Here is a 7500-nt window from a genome sequence, read left to right as displayed (position 1 = left end):
AGCATGGCCCTTGACCTCCAGCATGCCCTGGGGACCCACATACTCCTCTGCTCTACTCCCCCACTAGCTTTCCTTCTCCCGCAGTTACCCTCCACCACAAATCCAGCATGGCCCTTGCCCTCCAGCAGGCCCCGAGGACCCACATACTCCTCCGCTCTAATCCCCCATGAGCTTTCCTTCTCCTGCAGTTACCCTCCACCGCATATCCAGCATGGCCCTTGACCTCCAGCATGCCCCGGAGACGCACATCCTCCCCTGCTCTAGTCCCCCACTAGCTTACCTTTCTTGTAGTTACGCTCCAGCGCATATCCAGCATGGACCTTGACCTCCAGCAGGCCCCGGGGACGCACATCCTCCCCTGCTCTAATCCCCCACTAGCTTTCCTTCTCCTGCAGTTACCCTCCAGCGCATATCCAGCATGGACCTTGACCTCCAGCATGCCCCGTGGACCCACACTTAAGCCCCCTCCCACTGACAAAGCAAAACACCACTGGCAAAATCCTCGTGCCCCTGGTACTCCAGAATGTAAATTCAAACATGCCCCTGGTACACTGCGCAGAAACACTTTGCCACACACACGCACGCACTGCTTGTGCCTATGGTACGACAACTTTTCTCGTGCCTATGGTACGACAACTTTTCTCGTGCCTATGGTACAACAATTTTTCTCGTGCCTATGGTACAACAACTTTTTGCCGTGCCCCTGGTACACCGCTCAGTAGCACTTTGCCACACAAACTCTCCTCGTGCCTATGGTACGACAACTTTTCTCGTGCCTATGGTACAACAACTTTCCTCCGTGCCCCTGGTACGACAGCTTTTCTCGTGCCTATGGTACAACAACTTTTCTCGTGCCTATGGTACAACAACTTTTCGCCGTGCCCCTGGTACACCGCTCAGTAGCACTTTGCCACACACACACTCCTCGTACCTATGGTACGACAACTTTTCTCGTGCCTATGGTACGACAACTTTTCTCGTGCCTATGGTACAACAACTTTTCGCCGTGCCCCTGGTACACCGCTCAGTAGCACTTTGCCACACAAACTCTCCTCGTGCCTATGGTACGACAACTTTTCTCGTGCCTATGGTACAACAACTTTCCTCCGTGCCCCTGGTACGACAGCTTTTCTCGTGCCTATGGTACAACAACTTTTCTCGTGCCTATGGTACAACAACTTTTCGCCGTGCCCCTGGTACACCGCTCAGTAGCACTTTGCCACACACACACTCCTCGTACCTATGGTACGACAACTTTTCTCGTGCCTATGGTACGACAACTTTTCTCGTGCCTATGGTACAACAACTTTTCGCCGTGCCCCTGGTACACCGCTCAGTAGCACTTTGCCACACAAACTCTCCTCGTGCCTATGGTACGACAACTTTTCTCGTGCCTATGGTACAACAACTTTCCTCCGTGCCCCTGGTACGACAGCTTTTCTCGTGCCTATGGTACAACAACTTTTCTCGTGCCTATGGTACAACAACTTTTCGCCGTGCCCCTGGTACACCGCTCAGTAGCACTTTGCCACACACACACTCCTCGTACCTATGGTACGACAACTTTTCTCGTGCCTATGGTACGACAACTTTCTCGTGCCTATGGTACAACAACTTTTCGCCGTGCCCCTGGTACACCGCTCAGTAGCACTTTGCCACACAAACTCTCCTCGTGCCTATGGTACGACAACTTTTCTCGTGCCTATGGTACAACAACTTTCCTCCGTGCCCCTGGTACGACAGCTTTTCTCGTGCCTATGGTACAACAACTTTTCTCGTGCCTATGGTACAACAACTTTTCGCCGTGCCCCTGGTACACCGCTCAGTAGCACTTTGCCACACACACACTCCTCGTACCTATGGTACGACAACTTTTCTCGTGCCTATGGTACGACAACTTTTCTCGTGCCTATGGTACAACAACTTTTCGCCGTGCCCCTGGTACACCGCTCAGTAGCACTTTGCCACACAAACTCTCCTCGTGCCTATGGTACGACAACTTTTCTCGTGCCTATGGTACAACAACTTTCCTCCGTGCCCCTGGTATGACAGCTTTTCTCGTGCCTATGGTACAACAACTTTTCTCGTGCCTATGGTACAACAACTTTTCGCCGTGCCCCTGGTACACCGCTCAGTAGCACTTTGCCACACACACACACACCACTCGTGCCTATGGTACGACAACTTTTCTCGTGCCTATGGTACGACAACTTTTCTCGTGCCTATGGTACAACAACCTTTCCCCGTGCCCCTGGTACACTGCGCAGAAACTCTTTGCCACACACACACACCACTCGTGCCTATGGTACGACAACAGGCCCCGGGGACCTACATCGCACCTTGCTCTTGCCTCCCTTACAGCTGAAAAAGGTCCATGCCTGTGCCCTGGCCCTGCTGAAATTCCCTCTCCATTTAGCCGAGGCAGTGAGTCGGCCTCCTGTCTCCCTTTACGGTCGAAAAAGATGTGCTCCTGGGCGCGCTGGCCCTGCTGCTACTCACATCGGGCATGGACCTGGACCTCCAGCAGGCCCCGGGGACCTACATCGCACATTGCTCTTCCCTCCCTTACAGCTGAAAAAGGTCCATGCTTGTGCCCTGGCCCTTCTGAAATTCCCTCTCCATTTAGCCGAGGCAGAGAGTCGGCCTCCTGTCTCCTTTACGGTCGAAAAAGATGTGCTCCTGGGCGCGCTGGCCCTGCTGCTACTCACATCGGGCATGGACCTGGACCTCCAGCAGGCCCCGGGGACCTACATCACACCTTGCTCTTGCCTCCCTTACAGCTGAAAAAGGTCCATGCCTGTGCCCTGGCCCTGCTGAAATTCCCTCTCCATTTAGCCGAGGCAGTGAGTCGGCCTCCTGTCTCCCTTTACGGTCGAAAAAGATGTGCTCCTGGGCGCGCTGGCCCTGCTGCTACTCACATCGGGCATGGACCTGGACCTCCAGCAGGCCCCGGGGACCTACATCACACCTTGCTCTTGCCTCCCTTACAGCTGAAAAAGGTCCATGCTTGTGCCCTGGCCCTTCTGAAATTCCCTCTCCATTTAGCCGAGGCAGAGAGTCGGCCTCCTGTCTCCTTTACGGTCGAAAAAGATGTGCTCCTGGGCACGCTGGCCCTGCTGCTACTCACATCGGGCATGGACCTGGACCTCCAGCAGGCCCCGGGGACCTACATCACACCTTGCTCTTGCCTCCCTTACAGCTGAAAAGGGTCCATGCCTGTGCCCTGGCCCTGCTGAAATTCCCTCTCCATTTAGCCGAGGCAGTGAGTCGGCCTCCTGTCTCCCTTTACGGTCGAAAAAGATGTGCTCCTGGGCGCGCTGGCCCTGCTGCTACTCACATCGGGCATGGACGTGGACCTCCAGCAGGCCCCGGGGACCTACATCACACCTTGCTCTTGCCTCCCTTACAGCTGAAAAAGGTCCATGCTTGTGCCCTGGCCCTTCTGAAATTCCCTCTCCATTTAGCCGAGGCAGAGAGTCGGCCTCCTGTCTCCTTTACGGTCGAAAAAGATGTGCTCCTGGGCGCGCTGGCCCTGCTGCTACTCACATCGGGCATGGACCTGGACCTCCAGCAGGCCCCGGGGACCTACATCACACCTTGCTCTTGCCTCCCTTACAGCTGAAAAGGTCCATGCTTTTGCCCTGGCCCTTCTGAAATTCCCTCTCCATTTAGCCGAGGCAGTGAGTCGGCCTCCTGTCTCCTTCACGGTCGAAAAAGATGTGCTCCTGGGCGCGCTGGCTCTGCTGCTACTCACATCGGGCATGGACCTGGACCTCCAGCAGGCCCCGGGGACCAACATACTCCTCTGCTCTACTCCCCCACTAGCTTTCCTTCTCCCGCAGTTACCCTCCACCACAAATCCAGCATGGCCCTTGCCCTCCAGCAGGCCCCGAGGACGCACATCCTCCTCCGCTCTAATCCCCCATGAGCTTTCCTTCTCCTGCAGTTACCCTCCAGCGCATATCCAGCATGGACCTTGACCTCCAGCATGCCCCGTGGACGCACATCCTCCCCTGCTCTAATCCCCCACTAGCTTTCCTTCTCCTGCAGTTACCCTCCAGCGCATATCCAGCATGGACCTTGACCTCCAGCATGCCCCGTGGACCCACACTTAAGCCCCCTCCCACTGACAAAGCAAAACACCACTGGCAAAATCCTCGTGCCCCTGGTACTCCAGAATGTAAATTCAAACATGCCCCTGGTACACTGCGCAGAAACACTTTGCCACACACACGCACGCACTGCTTGTGCCTATGGTACGACAACTTTTCTCGTGCCTATGGTACGACAACTTTTCTCGTGCCTATGGTACAACAATTTTTCTCGTGCCTATGGTACAACAACTTTTTGCCGTGCCCCTGGTACACCGCTCAGTAGCACTTTGCCACACAAACTCTCCTCGTGCCTATGGTACGACAACTTTTCTCGTGCCTATGGTACAACAACTTTCCTCCGTGCCCCTGGTACGACAGCTTTTCTCGTGCCTATGGTACAACAACTTTTCTCGTGCCTATGGTACAACAACTTTTCGCCGTGCCCCTGGTACACCGCTCAGTAGCACTTTGCCACACACACACTCCTCGTACCTATGGTACGACAACTTTTCTCGTGCCTATGGTACGACAACTTTTCTCGTGCCTATGGTACAACAACTTTTCGCCGTGCCCCTGGTACACCGCTCAGTAGCACTTTGCCACACAAACTCTCCTCGTGCCTATGGTACGACAACTTTTCTCGTGCCTATGGTACAACAACTTTCCTCCGTGCCCCTGGTACGACAGCTTTTCTCGTGCCTATGGTACAACAACTTTTCTCGTGCCTATGGTACAACAACTTTTCGCCGTGCCCCTGGTACACCGCTCAGTAGCACTTTGCCACACACACACTCCTCGTACCTATGGTACGACAACTTTTCTCGTGCCTATGGTACGACAACTTTTCTCGTGCCTATGGTACAACAACTTTTCGCCGTGCCCCTGGTACACCGCTCAGTAGCACTTTGCCACACAAACTCTCCTCGTGCCTATGGTACGACAACTTTTCTCGTGCCTATGGTACAACAACTTTCCTCCGTGCCCCTGGTACGACAGCTTTTCTCGTGCCTATGGTACAACAACTTTTCTCGTGCCTATGGTACAACAACTTTTCGCCGTGCCCCTGGTACACCGCTCAGTAGCACTTTGCCACACACACACTCCTCGTACCTATGGTACGACAACTTTTCTCGTGCCTATGGTACGACAACTTTTCTCGTGCCTATGGTACAACAACTTTTCGCCGTGCCCCTGGTACACCGCTCAGTAGCACTTTGCCACACAAACTCTCCTCGTGCCTATGGTACGACAACTTTTCTCGTGCCTATGGTACAACAACTTTCCTCCGTGCCCCTGGTACGACAGCTTTTCTCGTGCCTATGGTACAACAACTTTTCTCGTGCCTATGGTACAACAACTTTTCGCCGTGCCCCTGGTACACCGCTCAGTAGCACTTTGCCACACACACACTCCTCGTACCTATGGTACGACAACTTTTCTCGTGCCTATGGTACGACAACTTTTCTCGTGCCTATGGTACAACAACTTTTCGCCGTGCCCCTGGTACACCGCTCAGTAGCACTTTGCCACACAAACTCTCCTCGTGCCTATGGTACGACAACTTTTCTCGTGCCTATGGTACAACAACTTTCCTCCGTGCCCCTGGTATGACAGCTTTTCTCGTGCCTATGGTACAACAACTTTTCTCGTGCCTATGGTACAACAACTTTTCGCCGTGCCCCTGGTACACCGCTCAGTAGCACTTTGCCACACACACACACACCACTCGTGCCTATGGTACGACAACTTTTCTCGTGCCTATGGTACGACAACTTTTCTCGTGCCTATGGTACAACAACCTTTCCCCGTGCCCCTGGTACACTGCGCAGAAACTCTTTGCCACACACACACACCACTCGTGCCTATGGTACGACAACAGGCCCCGGGGACCTACATCGCACCTTGCTCTTGCCTCCCTTACAGCTGAAAAAGGTCCATGCCTGTGCCCTGGCCCTGCTGAAATTCCCTCTCCATTTAGCCGAGGCAGTGAGTCGGCCTCCTGTCTCCCTTTACGGTCGAAAAAGATGTGCTCCTGGGCGCGCTGGCCCTGCTGCTACTCACATCGGGCATGGACCTGGACCTCCAGCAGGCCCCGGGGACCTACATCGCACATTGCTCTTCCCTCCCTTACAGCTGAAAAAGGTCCATGCTTGTGCCCTGGCCCTTCTGAAATTCCCTCTCCATTTAGCCGAGGCAGAGAGTCGGCCTCCTGTCTCCTTTACGGTCGAAAAAGATGTGCTCCTGGGCGCGCTGGCCCTGCTGCTACTCACATCGGGCATGGACCTGGACCTCCAGCAGGCCCCGGGGACCTACATCACACCTTGCTCTTGCCTCCCTTACAGCTGAAAAAGGTCCATGCCTGTGCCCTGGCCCTGCTGAAATTCCCTCTCCATTTAGCCGAGGCAGTGAGTCGGCCTCCTGTCTCCCTTTACGGTCGAAAAAGATGTGCTCCTGGGCGCGCTGGCCCTGCTGCTACTCACATCGGGCATGGACCTGGACCTCCAGCAGGCCCCGGGGACCTACATCACACCTTGCTCTTGCCTCCCTTACAGCTGAAAAAGGTCCATGCTTGTGCCCTGGCCCTTCTGAAATTCCCTCTCCATTTAGCCGAGGCAGAGAGTCGGCCTCCTGTCTCCTTTACGGTCGAAAAAGATGTGCTCCTGGGCACGCTGGCCCTGCTGCTACTCACATCGGGCATGGACCTGGACCTCCAGCAGGCCCCGGGGACCTACATCACACCTTGCTCTTGCCTCCCTTACAGCTGAAAAGGGTCCATGCCTGTGCCCTGGCCCTGCTGAAATTCCCTCTCCATTTAGCCGAGGCAGTGAGTCGGCCTCCTGTCTCCCTTTACGGTCGAAAAAGATGTGCTCCTGGGCGCGCTGGCCCTGCTGCTACTCACATCGGGCATGGACGTGGACCTCCAGCAGGCCCCGGGGACCTACATCACACCTTGCTCTTGCCTCCCTTACAGCTGAAAAAGGTCCATGCTTGTGCCCTGGCCCTTCTGAAATTCCCTCTCCATTTAGCCGAGGCAGAGAGTCGGCCTCCTGTCTCCTTTACGGTCGAAAAAGATGTGCTCCTGGGCGCGCTGGCCCTGCTGCTACTCACATCGGGCATGGACCTGGACCTCCAGCAGGCCCCGGGGACCTACATCACACCTTGCTCTTGCCTCCCTTACAGCTGAAAAGGTCCATGCTTTTGCCCTGGCCCTTCTGAAATTCCCTCTCCATTTAGCCGAGGCAGTGAGTCGGCCTCCTGTCTCCTTCACGGTCGAAAAAGATGTGCTCCTGGGCGCGCTGGCTCTGCTGCTACTCACATCGGGCATGGACCTGGACCTCCAGCAGGCCCCGGGGACCAACATACTCCTCTGCTCTACTCCCCCACTAGCTTTCCTTCTCCCGCAGTT

The sequence above is a fragment of the Maylandia zebra genome, linkage group LG6 (genome assembly GCF_041146795.1).
Source record: "Maylandia zebra isolate NMK-2024a linkage group LG6, Mzebra_GT3a, whole genome shotgun sequence".
NCBI classification, from domain to species: domain Eukaryota; kingdom Metazoa; phylum Chordata; class Actinopteri; order Cichliformes; family Cichlidae; genus Maylandia; species Maylandia zebra.
This window is presented reverse-complemented; position numbering follows the sequence as displayed.